The 21,754-nt window shown below is 57.1% G+C and overlaps 1 protein-coding gene across 4 annotated transcripts in view; it reads right to left on the reverse strand.

The window, feature by feature from the left end:
• The window catches only part of AHDC1 (AT-hook DNA binding motif containing 1), a 67,684-nt gene extending 46,287 nt beyond the window's left edge, over positions 1–21,397 (reverse strand). For 2 of the 4 annotated variants that reach the window (XM_058553367.1, XM_058553371.1), the window contains exon 1: positions 20,848–21,008. The gene's annotated coding sequence lies outside the window, so the exon portion shown is untranslated. Of the gene's footprint in view, positions 1–20,847; positions 21,009–21,178 lie in introns of those variants that run through there. The other 2 variants (XM_058553368.1, XM_058553369.1) reach the window with 2 other exon arrangements.
• Positions 21,398–21,754: the final 357 nt, after the last annotated feature.

Here is a 21,754-nt window from a genome sequence, read left to right on the forward strand (position 1 = left end):
TCACAGGATTCTCATGAAGGATAAATGCCCTATAAACTGGAAGGTACTTTTTCTACTAAAACCTGCTATACAAATAATACTAACAATAGCCTCCATTTATAAGTTTATTTAAAATTGCAACAACCCTGCAACCTTGGCGCTGCCCGAGCCCTTTCCTGGTTTCCTTTTTCTCCTTGAGCTTATCAGCATCTAACAAACCATACGCTTTACTTATTTTTGCGTTAACTGTCTGTTTTGCCCTCTAAATGGGCAGGGATTTTTATCTACTCTGTTCACTGCTGTGTGCCCCAGAAAAGTGCATGACACTAGGTGTGCACTTGGTAGTTGAGACATGAATGAATGAGTCAAGGGCTTACTATGTGCCAGACACTGGGCTGAGCGCTTCTCACAGGTCATCCCATCTCAGGAGACTTTCACTGCCCCTCATTCTGAAAATGAGACCTCAAGTGCCCTGCCCTGATCATACGGTAGGAAGCAGCCTGGCTGGGACTTGACTCCAGAGGCCACCCTCTTGATCACTGTGTTCTACTTCCCGTCCAGGTGGCGAGTTATTTCTATTTCTACATTAGTCAAGCCTTTTGAATCTGTCACCTTCCCTATCTCCCTGGGGCTGTCACTCTCCCTATGCCCCTGAGGCCACCACCCTCCCAACTCTCATTCTGACCTCTCTCAGCCATTTCCTCCCACTTCTCAGCCGCAAGCCACACTGCTCATTCTCACCTCAGGGCCTTTGCTGATGCTGTGTGCCCTGCCTGGAATGTGCTAGCTCCCTATCTCTTTCGACTTTGCCTGTTTCTCAAGACTCACCTCTTCCAGGAAGCCTTCCCTCCAGTCTTCACTGCCTCCCTTCCCTGAGCTCCTGCCTTGTTGTTTACTGCTGGGAAAACCCCCTGGGGGAGCATACGCTGACTTGGTCCATTCCTTCATTGTTTTCTGAATTTGGAGGCCTTGTCCACCTCTGTCCTTCTCCTGGACAGGTCTCTCCCTCCTTCCTCTGCTGGATCACTGCTCCCACCCCACGCCATCTCTTCATCAGGTTTAAAGCTTTGTGATCAACAGCCTGGCTTTTGAGTCTCTCAAACTCCAGCTCCACTCCCTACTAGCTGTATTTCTTTGGGCATGTCACTACACCTCTCTGAACCTGTTTCCTGTCTGCAAAATGGGGCTAATAAGAGCACCTGGCTCATGAGCTAATATGCCTGGCACATAGTAAACACTCAATAAGTATCAGCTTGCTATTACTTCTATAGCATTTTATCACGTCGCTCATCCCTGTTCTAAAGCTTCAGCCACCCCTTTCCTCCTCCCTGAACAGTGCCCCCTCCAGAATATGACTGATGATAATAATAAGATTACCATAATGTATTGATCGCTTATTATCTGTAGTGACTGGAAATATGTCTGGCACCCAGCTGGTGCTCAATATTGCTTATTGAATAAATGAATTGACTAGTTTAATCCTCACAACACCCTATGGGGGGGCTATTATTATACTCATTTTACAGACAGGGAAATCAAGGCCCAGAGAGGGTAAGCAACCCTTCATGGTTGGGGTTTAAACCCAAGCAGTCTGACTCCAAAGCTGAGACTCGCACTGCCCTCCTCATCCTCACCATTACCATCCGATCTGCTCCAACGCCAGCCCCAGGGGCGGGACCCTTTCTTGGTCCAGAGGTTGGACAGCAGCCTTAGATGGATGTTCACTGAGCCCCTGCTCCAGAGCTCAAACCCGTCATATTTTATCTCCTTTGAGCCTCACAAAACCCTGTGGAGTCAGTGCCATTATTATTTCCCCTTGACAGATGAGGAAACGGAGGCTCAGAGTGGCTTCAAGTAACTAAGGTCACACAAGATTCGAAGCACAAACTCTTTCAACTGCATCTTGTTTTGTGCGGTTTTCTCCCATTGTCTTAGACAACTGTCGATAACTTCACACACATCTGCCTTTTTTTTCCAGTCAGTCAGACGGCAAGCTCTCTGAGGGCACAGTGTGAGGCCAACCCTTCCATGTACCCCTCTCGTGGCCAGCACTACGGCAGCGTGGGCCCTGCTCCCCAGAGGCTTCCTAACTGCTGATCTGTGCTGCCCAGCCAGGCACACCCCGACACTCTGCCTGCTTCCCCCACAGTGCGGGTCTTGATTTGTGGGCTATGTCCGCCCTATCCAACTCGGGGTTGGCAAGGGTGGGGGCGTATCCCCCCTTCCATCTAGACTAGAGGCTCCCCAAAGATACCATATCTCCCGGGAATTCAAGGCTCCCATCTCCCACTTAGAGCATTAAGGGGGCAGGATAGTGTGGTGATTCAGAAGAAGGACTCTGGATCTCAGTGTTCCAAGTTCAAAGGCTGGCTCCACTAGGTACTGGCTGTGTGACCTTGGGCAAGTCACAAGGCTTAACCTTTCTCAGCCTCAGTTTTCTGATATGTAAAATAAGGAAGATAATAATAGGGCTGCTATGATGCTGACGTGAATATCTATTTATAAAGTTAGAAGAGTGTCTGGGACATGGTAAATGCTATGTAAGTGTTTATTAAATAAGTAAAAGTAGGGTTCCATCCAGCCCTGAAAGGGGCCCCCTATAGGGTACAGTGCAAGTGACAAAGCAAGCCCAAGTTCCAAACAATGAAGACACACAGGGAAAGGAAAACAGGTGGCAGAGACCTCACACCTTGGGAAGCCCCTTGTGGCAGAGACCCACTCCTTCTCCCCCCACATCCTCCAGAGCCAGAGGACCCCATTTCCTAGCCCTATCAGTCTTCGGATCTAATCCCCCTACCCTAATCCCCAAGCCACTTCCCCTCCCCTCCCTCCAACTGCTAACTTTTTCCAAGCAGCCAGACAGATTATGGCCAGAATCCAGGCCCTGCTTCTCTTAGTTGCTGTGTGACCTTGGGCAAGTCACATAGCCTCTCTGAGCCTCGCTTTGCTTCCTCATCTCCACAGGGGATAATCCACCCTGGAGGTCTGTCCTAGAGATTAACTAATAACTGAAATCATGCCCATAGATTTCTCCCCAGGTGCCTGGACATGCTAGTGTCCCACAGGCTTGACCGCATGGATGGGTGTGCTGTTTGAGCACTGCAGTGTGAAGGGGGCTGCCATTAAAAACTGACCCCCAGGGCCGGCCCCGTGGCTTAGAGGTTAGGTGCGTGCGCTCCGGTGCTGGCGGCCCAGGTTCGGATCCCGGGCGCGCACCGACGCACCGCTTCTCCGGCCATGCTGGGGCCGTGTCCCACGTACAGCAGCTAGAGGGATGTGCAGCTATGACATACAACTATCTACTGGGCTTTGGGGGAAAAAATAAATATATAAAATTATTATTAAAAAAAAAAAAACTGACCCCCATTTTAAAAGTTTCCCCAACAGCCCCTAAGCACCACTTAGATTGCAAGCCAAGCTCCCTGTCCTTTAAACCACTACCCTATGACATTCAAATACTGTTTATTAGAGGGTTGGCAGGAGCCGCATGTCAGGCCTCTCTTCACCAAGTTACTGCGTCTGAGGCCCTGAAGCAGACCCGGGGTGAGAAGAGGGAGGAGTAGGAGGGACCACAAGTGAGTGGGGAGGAGAGGGCCCCTTTGGAGGAGAACCAGGGAGAGTGGAGAAGACCCCTGGGTTGAGGGGGGGCAAAAGGGAAGAGGGACTTCCCCCTAAAGCCCTCCCTCTCCCCGACAGCTAACTCAGCAATCACCTGGCCTGGCCTTCCACCTCTCCGAAAAGGAAGAGGAGACAGCAGCAGCAAGTTACGATAGACGATTACCCGCCGTTAATTAATTAAAATAAACAGCAAATTAAATACAGCAAAATTAAAATAGCACAGGAAATTAATTCCCTACCAGCCCTACCTCACAGGTGAGAAGCTTAAACGGCTCCTTGCACCCAGGATCCAGGGCAGCATGGGGGTCACCAGAACCTGCCTTATACTATAAGTTCTGGCAACCCCAAATACCAGTAACAGAACCTAGCTACCCATGGGGCTTTACCCGGCTCTGCCACCCCAAGACTGGCCTCCCCGCTCCTTACTCCCAGGGGACTGCAAGCCCTGGGTCACATTCCTGAACCCAAGCCCTGCTCCCCCTCAGTGGGCAGGAAGGGTCCTGACACCCTCTCAGCCAGGGATTGGGCACTGTGCCCTCCTGGGCACATGGCCCACATCTACCACCACAAAGGTCAGGGCAGGGAGGAAGAGAGGCCTTGGCCTTCTCTTCTGGGTCCCCTCTGGGGCTTAGAGTCAGATCCTGGCAAAGACTTCTCCCTTCCATGCGGAGCTTCTAGCTCTTCATTCGGAGCACCCAAAATCTGTCTCTGGGGAACCCCTCACTTTACTCCTCTCTTTTGCTCAGAATGCTCAGGAAAAAAGCACTGCTGAGGCCCAGAATCTCTTGCCAGAAGACACCCAACAAAATCGGCTAGACCACCCTAGAGCATGATACCAGAATTCCCTCCTACACAAGACTAATCACCTCATTGCACGGATGGGGAAACTGAGGCCGAGGAGGGCCAAGCATTTGTTTGCAGTCACCCAATGACGTTGTGGCAGAGCCTGGAGCACAGTCTCAAATGGGCACATTCCATGTCACCACCAAAACATCAGATCTCTAGAGTGCAGCTCAGCTCCACGCTGACCTCGCTCTCAGCCTGGCCACCAAGGCCTCGCCTCCATAATCCCATCCCACGACTCCCCCTTCTTGTGTCCCATACAATAGCCGGATTAGACTCCTTGACCTGCCCTTGGGCTGGTTTTCACAGAGTTCCCTCTACCTGAAGTTCCTTCTGCCACTTCTGCCTGCCCCAAATCGACCAACTTCTGGCTGGCTCAATGCCAGCTCCTCTGTGAGCCACCCAGAGCCCTGACAGGTGCTGCCTCATCCTCCTTTAACCTCCTAGGGTGCTTTGCCCCCACTCCCATGCCTGGCTCTCTCTGTTGCCGTGTAAGCTGAGGTTATCAGGTACATGAGCTTCCTGGAGCCACAGATCACCTCACCTCTGGGCCCCAGCCCCCGGCACAGTACCCAGCACTCAGTAAATCTCCTCCTCATCTGATGTCCCCCCATGACCTACCGATAACTGACGATAATGACTATCATTTATTGAGCATTTACTACAATGATGGACCCAGCTCACAGAGGTCGTGTGACTTTCCTGAGGTCACACGGCTCTGGTACTGGAACCCCACTGGTCCTTGCTCCTAGATGAATCTCCTCTCCATCCCGCTCACCTCTTCTAGGCCAGATCACCATCATCTCCTACCTGTACCTGTACTACTCAAGCCTCTTGACTAGCTTCTCTGCCTCCAGTCTCTCCCCACCCTGTCCTGTCGCCAAAGACTTCCCATGAGTCTTTGTGGGCCACTAGACAAAATCCAAACCTCTGAGCATGGCATCTAAACTCTGTGACATCTAGCTTCTGCTCTCTTTGCAGCTTCTCCTCTAGTCTCTGAACATCACCGCATTTTCCCAGCATACCATACCTTGATTCACTTCCAGGTTTTGCATATGCTGTTCCCTATGCCTGGAACACCCTTCCCATATTTTTCCTCTTATGAATCCCTACACATCCCTCAACATCCAAGATCAAGAGTTACCTTATAAGCTAGTCAGACGAGACAAGCAACAAACAAACAAACTGGTCACAAAATTAAGAGTTCTATGAGGGAAAGACATGTGTCACCAGAGTATCCCCAATGCTTAACCCATAATCAATGCTCAGTCTGAAATGAATGCTCCGTATATAACTGCTGACTAAACAGAGAAATGACAAAAGGATACAAGGCCACAGTATGCAGGGCTGGAGGTGGAGGGGAAGAGACTGAGGCCAGGAAGGCCAAGGACACGGTGGAGCGCAGTGACAAATACTGTCAGGGATGCTCTGCAGCAGAGCTACACTCTTGGCAGAGGGAGTGTTTGTGAGAGACGGAGGAAGGAAAGTGATGGTGTGAGGGAGGCTCTGAAAGTGTGTGTGTGCGCACGTGTGTGAGAAAGTGGTGCAGATGTCTGTGAGGGAATATATGTGTGTGCTGCATTTGTGAATTAGTCTGAGAGCGAGAAGGTGAGGAAGAATGTAAGAGAGAGCATGTATGTGTGTGTAGGGGGGTCTGTGTGAGAAGGCGAGGGTGTATGTGAAGGAGAGCCTGTGTGCTATATTTGTGTGTGGGTCCTTGTGAGAGAAGGTGCAGGTGTACGCCACGAAGGTTGTGGGTATGTTAAGTGAGGCCGGCTGTGTACATGCTGTGTGTACGTGCTGTAGGTTGTACATGTCTGCTGTGGGGGGAGTGACTGGAAAGACAAGAACAAGGGGACACCTGAGGGGGCGCATGAGTGAGAAACTGTAAGTGTGGGGGTGTGGGGGTGTGAGCACGTGCAGGGGGAGATGGTGTGCCTGTGAGTGTGTCCAATGGGTAAGGTAAGAGATGTCAGGGCTCTGGCTCTGCTAAGGGTGTGGCTGCCATGGCCTTGGCCACAGGCCCGGTGCCAGAGGTGAGGGCTGGCCCTGGGCCCAGGGTGGGGGGCTCTGACTGAGCAGAAGATTCCTCGGAATTCTCCCTGGAGCCACAGGCGCCAGATTACCATGTCTCCAGGCAGGGAGGTCGAGGAGGAGGCCCAGATGTGTGCGCTTTACATCTGTCCACAGCAAAACCTCTGGGCATTTCTCTGTCTTTGTCTGTGTCCAGGTGTGCACGCCTGTGCTTGTGTGTGCACTGCCGGCTGTGTGTCTGTGCCTGTCTTTGTCTCTGGATGGATCTGGGCCTTTGTCTCCGTGTGTGTGGCTGTTGGTGTGTGCCTCTCCACATGACTATGTCTGGGTTGGTGTGTGTCTCAGTGTATCTGTGTCTGTGGGGCACAGTGTGTCCTCGATCTGTGCGTGTCTAAGTAGGGCTGCGAGCACCCCCTTGGACAGCCTGTTTGTAGCTGTTCTATGGGGCCTTGTGGGAGTGAGGGAATGTTGTGCTTTTGAGACCATGGGTCTAGGTCTCAGTGTGTCTGAGTGTGAGTGTCTGCTTGTATCTCTATATGTGACTTATGCTGTGTGTTGTAGTATGGAAATGCTTATCTGTGTCTGTGGGATGTGAGTTTGTGAGACCAAGGATGTGTGTGTCTCTGTGCCTTTGTGTGTGTGTGTGTGTGTGTGTGTGTGTGTGTGGGGTGTGAGGGGTTTGTCACAGACTGGTGAGCAAGTTAATCTCAGACTCCGTGACACGTGGAATAAAATCACGCTCCCATAATGGGATCATTCGTCTTCCTGTCCAAGGAGAGAACCAACTCTTCACCCTCCGCCCTGGGGGAGCCAGTGGGGCCAGGGCCAGGCACGAGCCACCATCCAAGCCCCTTTCTGGCCTTAGGACCCCACCCCTACCCCTCCTCTACCACACCAGGCCCATTCTGCCTCCAGAGTGCCCTGGTGCCCACTGCGGGCTGGGCTGGGCTCCAGGACATGTGACTGAGCCTTAGAAGCCTGTCCTGGGCCCCCCCAGCCCCACCCACTGCTGAGGAGGGCCCTGCCCCCAGATGGGAGGGGGGGTGCAGGAAGGAATCTTTGGGCCCCTCCTCCTCCCGGAGGGGAGGGATGAGCTGCAGGCCCGGCTGGGATTTTCCATCTCTCAGCAACAAGATTCCTGGTGAGCAGGCTGCAGGGTTTGGCAGGGCGCCTGCTGGAGACCCGCCCTCACCCGCCAGGACGCCTGGGTCCCCAGGGCCAGGCAGCAGCGGGTTCCCTGGGGAGCTAGGAGGGCCCCAGAACTACTGCCTGGGCTTGTGGGAAAGCCAGACTCTTCCAGGCTCCCGCTCCTCAACCAAAGATGGCTCCATAGCCCCCCAGGCAAACCAACACCCATCCTCTGGCCTCCCCCCAGCCTCAGCCTTTGCTTCAGAAAGCCATCGCAGGCTAGCCACCAAGCACCACCCACTCTCCGCCTGAACCTCAGCACAGGCCCAGCCTGGGTTCTAGAGCTCACCTCTGGGTTTGAGGGCTCCCAAGGCCAGGGCTGTGCTTCTCATCTCAGACTGGGGCTTCTGAGGACAGGGCCATGTGTCCTGCAGCTGCAAAATCCCTCTTGGTCTTAGCGTTCCTTCCTGACTAAGCGGACAGGCACCAGGAGAGTATTTCAAAACCAAGGCTGGGGAAACTAAGGCACTGAAGCCCTCTGCCCTACCTACCACTATGAATCAGAGGACAAATCCAGTAGTCTGGACACACACGGTCTTAATCCTCCCCAACAGCAGTAGCTGCAACTCTTTCTTCCCCATAGCGGGTTCAATTTCAGGAGGCGGGGAGCATCAGTTGGAAGGAGAGGGGAACGGGCAGGTGGACCCCTCAACCCCCAGCCTTGGATAAGCAGCTGGAGAGCAGGTTTGGTAAGGGATTAAGGTTGAGGAGGAGAACTGAGATGCTCCAAGATTTCTGAGCCTAATTCTTCTCCCTTAAATTCCCCTCCAAGCCCCCCAGCTCTAGCTTGGTCCACCCAGGGTCATGCTCTGGCCCCAGGCCAATGTCAAGGCCCCTCCATCAGCTGTTGCCAGGGAGTTTCCACCCCAACGGGTTCCAAAGGGAAGGGCTGAACTGACTCTAGGGACCCACATTGATCGGGGTAGGGGGCATGGCCCCAAAGAAGCAGCTAACAGCCCCCTGTACCCTCCCAGGAGCTGGGGGCTCACAACCTCCAGGAAAGAAGCTAAGCTGGTGAATGGGGCCCAGGAGGAGGTGGCCTCCCAGCCCTGTCACCACACCCAGCCCCGCCCTTTGAACAGGCCAGGAGACCTGGGATCCCATGGGGCCCTACAGCTCACAGGGTGTGTGACCTTGGGCGGTTGCTGCTCCTCTCCAGGTCTTAGCCTCCCCACCGCACAATGCAGGAAGTGGCTGAGCTATCCCAGGTGTCCCCCCTTCAGCTCAGCTCCCTTAGCACTAAGCCTTGCCCTCTCTCCAGTCTAGGGGTGTCACCCAGAATCTGAGCCAGATGGGGTGAGGCTGTGGCAGTTACCTGGGGGAGTCCCTGAAGCCACCCAAGTCAGAGCTGAAGAGCCTATGGTGATTCCCCCTCCACCACGCATCCATTTTCCAGAAGAGTGAAACTGAGGCCCTGAGAGAGGGTTTGGGTCTGCACCAAGACCTGAGTTTTACTGGTGGGGTGGTCAAGAGCACGGGCTCTGGGGACAGAAAGACCTGGATTAAAATCCCAGCCATACCAGAAACTGGTTCTATGAAGTCCCTTGCCTTCTCTCAGCCTCAGACTCCTCATCTGTAAAATGGGTAGCATCGCCTCCCTCCTACAACCACTGAGTTGAAATGAGAAAATGCATGTGAGGGGCTTGGCACAGCGTAGCAAGTGCTCGAACAATGGTAGCTATCGTGATTATGGGTGGTATTAACAGAAACCCAAGTGGCAGGGAGAAGGGAAGGAGGGGTCCCGACCTGGCTCATCGTCCAGCCAGGTCGGGACCCCAAGGCCTTAGCCCAGGAGGGCCAGCCAAATTCCTCAAAGCCCCTTAGCTGTCTCCCCTATTCGTTAAAGGCCTCTCATTAGTGAGCCTGGGCACCTGCCCCTCCACCCATAATAAGGCTCATTAGTATCTTAGCCCCAAGCTCTGAGCCCAGAGTCTATGCATGTGCACACACATGAGGGTGGGGGGCTGCAACCGGCCACCAGCCAGGAGACAGCATCCTCGCCAACCACACCCCCTGCCAGTCATCAGCGGGGCCCGTCACCACCCAGCCTGTCACCTGCCTGCCTCGCACCCGCACCACCTGTCACCCACCCAGCTCGTCACCCACCCAGCCCATCACCTGCACCACCTGTCACCCACCCAGCCTGTCACCAGAGCCGCCTGACAGGCATCTGGGTGGGGGACAGGAGATGGGGAGGAGAAGACCACAGGGGTGTGGAGCTGGGGGCCCCAGAGACCCTGTAGGACCCCCACTTCAGCTCGGCATCCTGCAGCATCGCCATGGCAACCTCTCAGCCGCAACCACTTTCCCAAACATCCCCCGCCCCCCCCCAGGCCCTGCTCTTAGCTGAGCTGAGGCTGACAAGAGCCTGAGTGACAGCAGAATGGGGCAGGAAGGAGGGGATTCATCAGCTGGCTGGCCTTGGCCATCCTTCCCTCTCTGGACTCGGTTACTCCATCTGCAAAATGGAGGGGCCCAAATGGGTGAGACCCCTGTAGGCAGGCCATTCCTCTTCAGCCTGGATTGGCTGAGCCAGCTGCCAGTGAACCTGTGAGGGCTGGGGGTGGGACAATAGGACAGGGGTTTCTGGGTTATTCCACACTCCTTTGCCCCTGGCCCAGCCCAGAGAGGCTGGGCCTCTGGCCTAAGCTCACACAGCAAAGGAAGAAGAGCAGGCTGGAAGGGAGGGGGATCTGCCAAAGGACTGCCAGCTGGAGACACCACACTGAGTGACCCAAGGTGACCGGGGGCTGAGTTGGCCCCCACCTCCGAGCTGCATTATTTATAAAACCCAGAGCTCAGAGCTGAGCAACAGCTGCGGCGCTGCCCCTCCAGGGGGCACATGCCACAGTGGAATGGAGAAAACAAGGTGCCTCCTCAGGGAAGGCCCTTGGGGTCCCTGGCTCCCTCCACAGCTGGCTGGGGCAGGGGCTGAGGTGGAAAGGGGCAGCAGCTCCATCCTTCCCTCCCCGCCCCCTCTCCTCTCCACTCCTCCAGGCAGGCAGCGATAGGATTACTTCTGCATGACTGCCCGCTCCACGGGGTTCCAGAGACCCTCCTGCCTGCAGCAATCTTTAAAATTCCTCCAGCCCAACCTCGCTCCCTTCTTCCCCACAGTGAATGCTCCAGTGTCTACCGCAGTGTGACTGCCACTGCCGCCACCACCACCAAGCGGGCTGGGGCCCAGGTCCCTGGCGCCCACGGGCAAAGGTGGACCCATCCTCAGGGTATAGCCCAATGTCCCTCAGAACCCTCCGAGGCCCGGGCCCTGGCCCATCCCCTCTGGCCCCTGGGGCAGGTCCAACCCTACAGAGTATGGCTCCAGCTGGGGTCAGACATGCCAGTTGCACCAAGGCGGATGGGCACAAATGTGCAAACACCTGGTGGATCTTGGCATGCCTGCCCATGTCCTCTGCTGCCAGAACCTGGCTGCCCCCACCTCTGCTCTGACCACCCCCCACCTCACCAATCCCTGCTACCCCTGGGGTGGGCAGACAGCTGGGCCAGGCCAGCGCCTGTGGCTCCCCAGGGCACAAGAGGCAGGCGGGAGATCGATCCACTGAATTTTTTAAGGCTCTAATGGAGCCTGCATCCCAGGACTTAGGGCCTGGGACACAGGCGATGTCTCAGGGACCCCTCCCTCAGCATTGCAGTTGCTTCCTCTTTCGGATCTTGGGGGTCAAGGGAACCTTTCTACAAGCCTTCCCTTAGCAAGAGAGGAGACATGAGGGGCCCCTGGGAAAAAGAGGGGATTGGGGGGCTGTGAGCAATACCCAGAGGCCTCCCCAATCTCCCCAGCCCTAACACAGGCAGAAGCAGCTCAGCCTCTAAATCACTCCCCTCATGCTGCCCTCTGAGGCGGATTCTGTGCATCTGTAATTAGGGGGTGGAACAGATGGTGGAGATTCCGTTTAAAATCATGCATCTAGTAAAGTAACCTTCACTGTCGGAACTGACTCCCAGGGAGACCAAGCCCTGAAGCCTGTATCTGTGGGGGGCGGGGCGGGGAGCATGTCAAGCCAGCACCTTCCCCATCATTTTCCCTGAGGCCCCAGGCCCAATGTCCCTCTCAGGTGAGCCAAGGAGGAGGGGGATCTGGCAAGCACCTGAGAAAGCACAGGCTGGGGGTAACACCCCCTGCTCCCCCATACATGCCAGAGCCAGGGCAGGGCTGGGTACTCAGAGTTCTTGGCTGAGAGACCAGGGTGACCAGGTGCCAAGAGCCCCCAAAGAGGCCCCAAACCCCCAAAGCCCAGGCCAGGGTGCCCAGAGCACAGGGTCTTGAGCGGGGCAGCTTTGAACCAGATGTACAGCCTTACTGTCCAGGAATGAAAGGCCTGGGGCAGTGAGAGGGGTAGAGATGCCTCCCCAGGCAGAGGAGGCGCTGGGCAGTGGGGGCGGACTGGGCAGCTGAGAAAGAGAGAACACAAGAGTGAGCAAGTGTGCGTGCAAGGCTGAGGCTGTCTGGGCAGGCAACTGGGGGAGGGGGACTCGGGAGAACAAGGTGGGGTGGGGGAGCTGTGATGGAGAGTGCTATGGAGGGAGGGTGTGCTGGAATGTGTGCTGGTGGGAGTGAGGGCTGCAGATGAATTGAGGCGGGGTATGTGACAGGGTGAGGTGGGGGCGCAGGCAGAGCAGGGAAGAGCAGCAGAGCTCCAAGGGGTGAATGGCTGCAGGGCTGTGACTGAGCTGAGTCTGTATCTGTGTGTGAGTGCCGGTGGTCGGTGTTTGGAGAAGTGTGGGGTCTTGTTCTGCGTCCTTAGATGGCTGAGGAAAGTACTGGAGCTGGAGCTTGTTGGGGACATACAGAGGACTGCCTGTTTGAGGAGGTGTTGGGTCTATGGGGGAATGTGTGTGTGTGCCTGTGTGTGCATGTGCGCACATGCACGTGCATGCCTGGGGAGGTATGAGAAGCTGTGGGGGACATTATCTGTTTATAGATATACCAGAACTGAAGCTATGTCTGTGTGTTTGAGGTAAGTGGTGTGGCTACAGGGGTGTTCTTGTTTGAGTGGGTGTGAGGCAGTGTGTGTATGTGCATGTGGCGGGGAGCTGAGTGTTTGGAAAGGTGGACGGGGCTGTTATCGGTGTGTTTGGGGAAGCACTGGGCTGCAGCTGGAGGAAATGCTGGGGCTGTAGGGAGAGCTGGTGTGTGTGTGTGGCGAGGTCCTGGGCCTCTGAGTCTGAGGTTGTGGAAGGCATGTGGAAGGTGTGTGGAGGCTGCAGCAGGGTCCTGAGTGGACCTGAGGAGGTACTGGGGATAGAGAGACAGTTGATGTGTTTGAGGATGTGGTAGAAGCTGTGTGTGTGTGTATGCTGGGGTGTTTGGAGGTATATTGGGGATCATAAAAATCTGGGTTTTGGTTAAGCACTAGGTCTGTAAATGTGTGTTCATGTGGGTAGGCATGTGGTGGTTGTGTGTTAGGGGGAGTGTCCGGACTAGGTGTGTATATGGGGCAGCTGGATGTCAGGAAGTGTTTGTATGTGGAGAGGTTGCATGTTTGTGGAGATGCTGGGGCTGTGTGTTTGTAGATGAAGCAGTTGTGTGTTTAGGAGTGTTGGAGCTGTGAGGGTATGGGGGGCAGTTGTATATTTAGGAGGTGTTAGGGGCTGTAGTTGAGTCCCTGTGCCTAGAAAGGTGATGGGGCTGCAGGTGAGCATGGGTGTCCCTCTGGGGAGATGAAGGGCAGAGTCCTAGCCTTTGCTCAGGGACCCAACTGGGGGGGCTGCCCACTAGAACCCCTCTGCTGGGGGGTGCCTGCCCAACCCCAGATCCTGTGCAGGGGGTGTCAAGACAGTCAGTCCATCTGTCTCAGCCTGTGCCCAGGCCCGAGAAGCAAAGCCTCCTCCTCACTCCCTGGGGGGCGGCAGCGCATCCCAGCCCACCCATCTGTCTTCAGATGGTCGAGGCAGGGGCCTCCACAAAGCTGCCTGGAGGGCATCACTGTGTTTGAAGAGGCACGGGCTGGGGGTGGGGGGGAGGAATGCACAGCAAATAGTCCTCATGGAGGCTCCTTTGAAAACCACTGACGCCAGGAGAGAGGAAGAGGGAGGCCCAGGGCGGGTCTGTCTGTCCTTGTGCATCTGTGTGGGTCAGTGCCCAACTATGAGCCTTAGAGCCCTTCGCATGCGTTTGTGCGGATGGCCTCCGTTCAAGCAGCATCCTGGCCTTGGAAAACAGCCCTCCAACCCAGGCTACAAGCTCACAGCCTCACACAGGCAGCTACCCCCTCCTACATGCACACTGCCAACACTCACACACAAACACCCGCACTCTTTCACATCTGCATAACTGCACCCTCACACACGTGCAGCTCACCTCACCCCCAGGGCCCTATACCCTCACATATGTACACCCATTACACACAGTCCCACACTCTGCAAAACCAGGTACAGTCACACACACACCTGTCACATATACATGCATCCACACACACATACCTGACAAGTAGCTATCACACGTACACCCACACACCGTGGATCTCCCTGTCACACCCATATCCCATCTCACATGCACCAGTCTCTCTTTCACACACACAACAGACACTCACCATCCTTTATATCTGTACATACATGTACATGTTTGTACGTGCACAACACACACACCCCCCCTCACCAACTCGCAGCTCTTTCATACCACCCAACCCATCAGCCAATTTATGTGTGTCCACGCCAGGCCCTGCAACTTCCCAAGAGGGCTCCCACCAGCTGAGACGGCCTCCTGCCAGCTGGGTCGGAGTTGGGGGGCATACCACCTCCACCAGCCTCACCCTAGACACCACTGCTCCCTGGGAACCCTGATCTTCAGCTCCAGAGAGAAGAGCCCTCTCTGCTCTGGTGTGACTGCCACTGTATACATGTGAGAGTGTGACTGCGTGTGTGAACATGTCCTGAGACCCCATGACGAGGTCTGTGTGTCACTGCCTGTGTAGCTAAGGAAGCATAGGGATGCGTTCACCAGTTATGTTTGTGAGATGCAGGATGAGTGTGAGGGTGGAGATCTGTATATGACAAAATGTGTGTGTGTTTGTCAGTGTCTGTGAGACAAGGCCAATGTGGACAGGTGTGAGTCGGGGGTGCATTTATCCAAGGAGACATACACCCGGTGAGTGTGACAGGATATTTTCTGAGAGTAGGGGTCAGGGCTAGGAGAGCCACTCTCAGCGACTCCCTCCCGGACAAAAAGAGCAGGGAGGAGGGGTCTCTGGGACGCTTCTCTCTCTCTCTTTCTCTCTGACCTCTTTAGCAGCTGGAAACTGAGCCGGGGGTGGAAGGAATGGAGACTTGGCTGGCCTGGGGGTTTGGGGAGGGAAGCAGAAGAAAACACCTTCCAGATTCTCATCAAATCCCTGTTTGTGGTTTGTAGCCTCAAGTCTCTCCTCTCTCTTTCTCTCTGTCTGGGTTTCCCCCTTTCTTTATCTCTTCCTGTCTCTCACTCTCTCTCCCCATCTCTGTCACCTTGTCTCTCTTCTTGGATCTCCCTGTCTCCAAGCCTCTGCCTGTCTGTTTCTCTCTCCCCAGGCCTTTCCATTTTTCTGACTCCTCCTCTCTCTGCCAGCACCTCTGTCTGTCCGTCTCTCCCTGTCCTGGTCCATCTGTCCGTCTCTCTCTGTCTGCCTGTGCGTGGGTGTCCCTGTCCATCTGTTCCACCACCCATCTGTCTGGTTGTCTGTGCTAGTCCTTCTAAGGGTGCCCACTCGCTCCCCAAGGCACCCTCCCCCAGGTCAGCAAAGGCCTCTGCTGGCTCAGGGGGTGGGGAGGGGGTGCAGAGCTGCAGCTTCTGGAAGCTTCAGTAGCAGCTGGGCTGAGCTGGGAGTTCGGGGCCAGCCAGCTGCAGAAGCGGCCCCTCCCCTGGGCTCCCAGGCCAAGGACCCCAGAGCAGAAAGAGGATAGAAAGCAGGGCCTCACTGCAGCTGAGTTTGTGTATGTGTGCATAAGGGGGGGACTAGGGGGCCTCACTTTACCCCACTTCACCATTCCTCCCAAAGCCAGGCCCTGCAGGAAAGGGATCCTCAGTGCCCACCTTCCTTACCCTCTAGCCAATGGAGGAGACGCTGGCAATTCAGGAGGGAGGGGCGGGGGGGATGCCAGGCCTTGGGGGAAGGAGGGGGTGGGAACCATAGCTTCCTGTCAGCTGAGTGGGAGCGGGGGCTCCTTCCCTCCTCCCTTCCAGGCAGTCCCTTGGGATCCCTGCAGTTGTGGTCCCAGATCCAGGCATGAGGGGCCACACAGGCAGTTCTTGCCAGCTCCCACAGGGGCCATTCCCACCTCCCAGCTTCCCCAGAGCCTCTGACCCATAGGGATATGGGGGGGTGGGGATCACACAAGTGTTTCCCCCCTCCCCAAGTGGAGGTTGGTTCAGGACATGTGGGGACTTTGGCCCTGTCTAGGCACTGACCATCCTGAGAGGCCCCAGGTAGCCCACCTACTATCGCCAGACCAGCACCTCACACACAGACACACACACACAGAGCACCTCAGCACTCACGGCCCACCACCCCTACTCCCCCGCCCAGCACCTCATAAGGTTCAACAGGGAGCCCTGCTCCCAGAGACCTGCACCCTATCCTGCACCGGTGGCAGGTTCTAACAGTGCCCCCAGCACAAAGCCAGCAGCTAGAGACGGCATCCCTCAACACCCTCCCAGGCTGTTCTGTTCCCCTCACTCCCTCTCCAAGAGTAGCTCACAGCCCAAATCCCACAATTGATGGGGAAACTGAGGAAGAGATGGAAAGACACAGTCATCCCTCCTGAGACCCTGGAGTGGGATCATAAATGAGGAATAGGGAAAGAAAGGGACTCTGCAGGGGCAGAATCTGGCTCCTTCCTGACCTACCATGGGCAAAGTCCATATTGGCTGCACCCTCCCCACAGCCCTACCACTGGGCCGGGGCCAGAGGCTGGCTTCGTCCCTCTAGAGCTCTCCTTGCCCCTGGCTGGGCCCCCTCCCTCTCCTCGCTTCTGAGCAGCCCTTCCTGCCCTCTCCCTCCCTGCTCTGGCTCTCTCATCCTCAGCTCTTGGAAGCCTGACTCACTGTTTCCCCTCCTCTCTCCCCTCCCTCCCTCTCTCTCCCGGCAGCGGCGCCTCCCCCTCCCCTGGGGGGACTCTGGCCACCAGGGTGCCCGCCTGCTCCTCTCCCCAGGCTCTGGCCCTGCTCAGCACCCAGGAGGCCCCCTGCAGCTGTTCCAATTCTGTAACTACAGAGAGGTGGGTGAAAAGAGCCTAGGTCCCAGGCCTGCCTCTGCCAAGTGTCTGTGACCCTGGGCAAGTGGCTCCCCTCTTTAGACTTGGTTTCCTGCTGTCAAACAAGGGGGGTGGGGATCCAACTGGATGATGCCCCTGGCATCTCTTGGACTCTAACGTTCCCACTTTTAAAACCCCGGTGCCTCTTGGCACAGAGCACCTACAACCTGTGGGGCACTGTACCTGCCTCAGGCCCCGCCCCCAGGTCCAAAGAAGAGCTGGCTCTGTTCCCAGACATTTGGAGAAGGCAGCGGGGAGACACTGCCCCGGGGGCAGGAGCATTAGTCAAGTGACCCCTGGAATCCCCCTGTCTCCCCATTCTCCCTCCTCTTGTGGGAGTCTTTCCCTCTCTCTCTCCCCCACCTGTCCTCCTCCCTCTTCCCAGAGACATTTGCTTGTCTCTCCTCCAAAAACAATCCCAGCATTTGATCTTGGTGAGAGGCCCATAGTGCTCGCTAGGGCTGTGGGGTGAGGAGTGGCACATGCCTAAGCCTTCTTGGTCCCCTGGACCCCACCTCCAGGGGCTGTGATCCTGGCTCTTCTCTTCGCCTGTTTTCTCTCTCACCGCCTCATCACTGGCTTCTGTCACCATCTTCCCTCTCTCCACCTCACATGTGGCTGTCTGGGTCTCTCTCCTCCCCACCTCCTCCATTCTCCCCCCAGCTCTCTCCCTGGGGGGGCCCATCTGCTGGCATTAGCAACAATGTTACCCTTGCTCCCCCTTGCAGTCCCCAGCTCCACCCTATCCTGGCTTCCTCTCCCTGCTCTGTCCCAAGAGACCCAGGAGACCCAGAGACAGAACTGGGCTCCATCCCATAATAGCGAGTCTGTTTGACCTCACTCAACCAGACCAGAAGGGCCTGGGCATCTGGTACGAAGGCATGGCACCCCTTGGTCTTGGGTGGCTGGCATGAGACACAGAGCTCTGTATTCCACAAAGAAAAAAAAAGAAGTTGACCTGGGGGTGGGACAGAGGGGGAAGAGGGGAAATGAGGGAGATCAGGTTTGCCTGGAGGAAGCCCTGGTCCAAAGGGGAACAGAAGCAAGAGGAGAGAGTGGCTCAAAGTCAATGCTCCAGGCTGATCTGAGAACAAGCCGTGTCCCTCTGGGGCTCTGCCAGTCCAGAGCAAGCACCCCCCCCCCCAAAAAAAAAACAGTCTTCTGCCAGGGACAGTTTGCCCCTCAAGCCTCCAGCACAGCCACAACAATCAGGTGGAGAGGCCATCCTTTAATCTCCTTTAGGATCCAAGTCCAACCTCTGCAAAGCACACCTTCACTTAGCTCAGTAGGAGGTTCCAGAAGCCTCCGTGCCATCAAGATCTAAGCAGGTGGAATGGAGGGAACAAAACCCCCCAACTCCCAAGCCCCCTCACCAAAGACCCCGTCAAGGGCTGGGAAGCAACACAAAATAATGCTAGAATCTTCATACCCCTAAACTGAGAAGCTATACTGTCCATCCACAGCACCTGTGGATGCAGGGGCTCCCTGCCCCCACGACCCTCTTCCAGACCCCCCAGCCTAGCAACCATAATAAACAGCAAGATCTTTTGCTTTATGACACAAAATTTCTCCAAGCCCAACAGCTCCTTCCATCACTTCCTCAGCCATAGATCACATTAAAAACTCACAGAGGGCAACTTAAACACATCACATTTGTTTCTCTCTATATTATTTCAAAAGTAACGGCATTAAAAATGGATTTTACTACAGAAAATAAATATCAGCACGTGGGCTGGAAGCCCAGGCAGAGGGAGAGAGCCCACCAGGAGACTGTCCCTGAGGGCTTGGGCACAGCTTAGGCACTGACCAAGGAGGTGGCTGAGAGGCCAGACTACACCCTGGGATGTGGGGGGATGCCTGGGGAGGGGGCAATGCTTGCCCACTTGGGTACCTGCCCCAATGCCAGACCAAGAGGGACAAGAGTCACTGGTTTGGACTGGTGCCCACTGGTCCCCCACAAGCTCATGCCCTCACTGATCTTTGCAACCTCTGAAAGGTGGGAGCTCTGGGGCAAGAAGTTCACCAGTCTCTGGGGGTTATTCCAACTATTGACACAGCAGGAGAAAAAAATGAATTCAACTTACTATCCAGTTTGATTTTCCATTACTATAAAAATAAATATACATCTGCTCAAAGGAGGGAGATGGCAAGCAGCATGCACATGCCACCTGGGGGGTCCCCCCACAGCTCACCACCACAACCCAGCCTGCCCCCCCAAGCGGTGGCGGGGTACGGGGGTTGGACAGACTGGTAATCTTTCACTTACAGCCCTAGCTCACACAGCTATATACACCGGGCCACACGGAACAGGAACAAGCCAACAATAGAAACACCCCAAATGCTCCTAGCAGGACTCTGTCCAGGCCCAGGCACATGCCCCCGCCCCGCCGGCGGCAGCAGCAGCAGCGGATAAAATGTGGCCACCCTGACCCGGAGGCAAAGCTTGTCCTCACACCCTGAGCTCTGCCCAGGGAGCTGGGGCCAAGTCCCGCCTGACACCAACTGGTCCGGCGGGAAACGCCTGCCCAGCCAGACAAGCACAGGCCCCCCAAGGGTCCCTCCTTGTGCTCAGGGACCAGGCTGGTGCAGCCCAGCCCTGCCTCCCAGGGTGACGCCTGGGCCCAAATTCAGCTGGCCCTGCCAGTCAGGCACTGGTGCAGAACGGAGGGCACCAGGCTCAGCCCCTCCCAGCCCAGCCCCAGGGCCCCCAAGCTGGGAGGGAGGGGGGGACTCCCCACCCCTCCACATCTGGCCCTGGCCCCCAGGGTCTGCGGTAGAGAATTCCCGCCCCCGCTTCTCTCTCTCTCTCCCTCCTCCCTCTCTGTGCCCGCTGCCCGCCTCAGGGACAGCCCCAGCTCCCGCCTCCGGCCAGCAAGGCCCACATCCTTCCTCCCTCAGCTGGCCCCTTTGCCTGGCAGGAGGCTGGGGGGTCAGGCTGCTGGGGAACCCCTCCAGCTCCCATCAGTCCTCGTCCCCAGCCCCCAAACTCTGGGTTGCTGTCCCTTTTCCTGTAGAACAGGAAACAAGGTTATTTCCTAGACTCAGAGCCAGTCCCCTGCCCCTCTGGCTCTGCCCGGGGACCAGGACCCAGCAGGGGAAGGCACCCTCAGCCAGAAAGCAGAAGATTCAGCAATTCACCCCCAGCTACCGGCCCAGGGGGCTGACAGCTGTCACTCAGCACCCCACCCCCTGGGGAAGAGGGGGCCGATTCAATCAGATCCCCAAAGGAAACGCATTGATAGGCGATTATTTATTTATTTATGCAAAAGTGAGCCGACTTTGTTCGCCAGGTAACTGGGCACGCGGCCCAACGCCTCCGGCCCCGACCGCCCCCAAATCCCTCCTCCGCCCCACATCCCCTCCGGGTCATTAGGTCCCCGCCCCTCAAATCCCGGAGCACCAGCGGAACCTTGGGATTTGGGGGTTGGAGAGGAGGGGCTCCTCCCTCCGCAGTCTCCCCCTTTCCCAGTGCCGTTCCTAAAATCCAGCCTTGTTCTCCGCTCCCACGGTCCCCCCCTTCACCCCTCCCCTCACATTCTCAGCAAGCTGGAGAGCAAATTGCAGTTTTAAATCCAAAGACGGAGGGAGGGGGAAGGAGGAGGGGGCGCGCGGCAGCGCTGGGCGCGCACCTCGCCCCCGAGCCGGGGGAGCCGCGGGGCAGCCAGGAAACCCGAGAACCCCCCCTCCCCGCCCCCCCTTCTCGTCCACCTCCCCCTCCCCCTTCCCGGCGCTGCTTGCCAGGCTTCGAGCCGAGCCCAGCCGAGCCGCGGGCCCCGGTGGAAACAAAGACCGATCGCACCGCGGGCACCGCAGCCACCGGGTCCGGCGGACCGGACCGGGGCGCGCGGAGGGGGCGCGGGGCCCCCCCGGTGCGCTGCACAAAAGAGCCCGGCCGGACGGTCCCCAGCGGGGGTCTAGGGCTGGGGAGGAGGCGCCACTCACCGGAGTGCTGGGCTGCCGGCTCCGTGGGTCCGAGCCAGGCGAGGGGTTTTGGGGGGCGTCTGTCTTCCGGCGGCGGCAGCGACGCGGGCGCCTGGCTGCTGGGGAGAGGAGTCGTGGAGGAGCCCTGAGCCGCCCGCCGTTGCTGACAGCATGGCTCGCGCCTCGGCTCACATTCTCCGCCGCTAACTCTGCTGGACACGGCCCCCCGCTCCCGCGGCGCCCCCCCACCTCGATCACTCCTTCGCTCTCTCTGCGCCCCCCTCGCTCCCCCCGCCGCGCACACACTCTCACAGCCCTGGACACCCCCGCCCCCACCCCCCCAATTGCAAACCTGGGAGGGAACGCGCCCCGCGTAGTCCTCCTCCTGCTCCTCCTCCTCCGCCCTCCTCCCTCCCGCTCTCTCTGGCAGTCTGTCTGTCTCTCTGACTGTGTCTATCTCTCGCTCTCTCTGCCTTTCTCTGCTCTCAGAGCTGGGTGGGAAAAGGAAATGAGGACAGAAAGCAGACGCTGGCTTTGGGTGGTGGTAGCTGGATTCCCTCTCTCCCTCCCTCCTCCTCCTCCCCTCCCTCCTCCTGCCTTCTGCTCTCTCCGCTGCGAGCTGGGCTGAGCGCAGCCTGGCGGGTGGCTCGCTCTGCCCGCCCGCCCGCCTGTCTGTCTGTCTGGTCTGCCTCGCTCGCTCCCTCCCTCCGTCTCTCGCCCTCGCCCTGCCTGCCTGCCTCTCTCCGTCTCCGCCGCCGCCGCCGCTGCCTCTGCGAGCTCGCCTTACCTTCGCCGCTCACCATCCGGAACCCCAGGGGGGAGCGAGCGCGCCGCACGCCGGGACTTGTAGTCCCCGCCCCGGCCGCTCAGCGCGCGGGGCGGGCGGGGCCGCGCTGATTGCTCCGACGGCGCGGCCCGGAGCCCGCGG

The sequence above is a fragment of the Diceros bicornis genome, chromosome 13 (assembly GCF_020826845.1).
Source record: "Diceros bicornis minor isolate mBicDic1 chromosome 13, mDicBic1.mat.cur, whole genome shotgun sequence".
Lineage (NCBI taxonomy): Eukaryota > Metazoa > Chordata > Mammalia > Perissodactyla > Rhinocerotidae > Diceros > Diceros bicornis.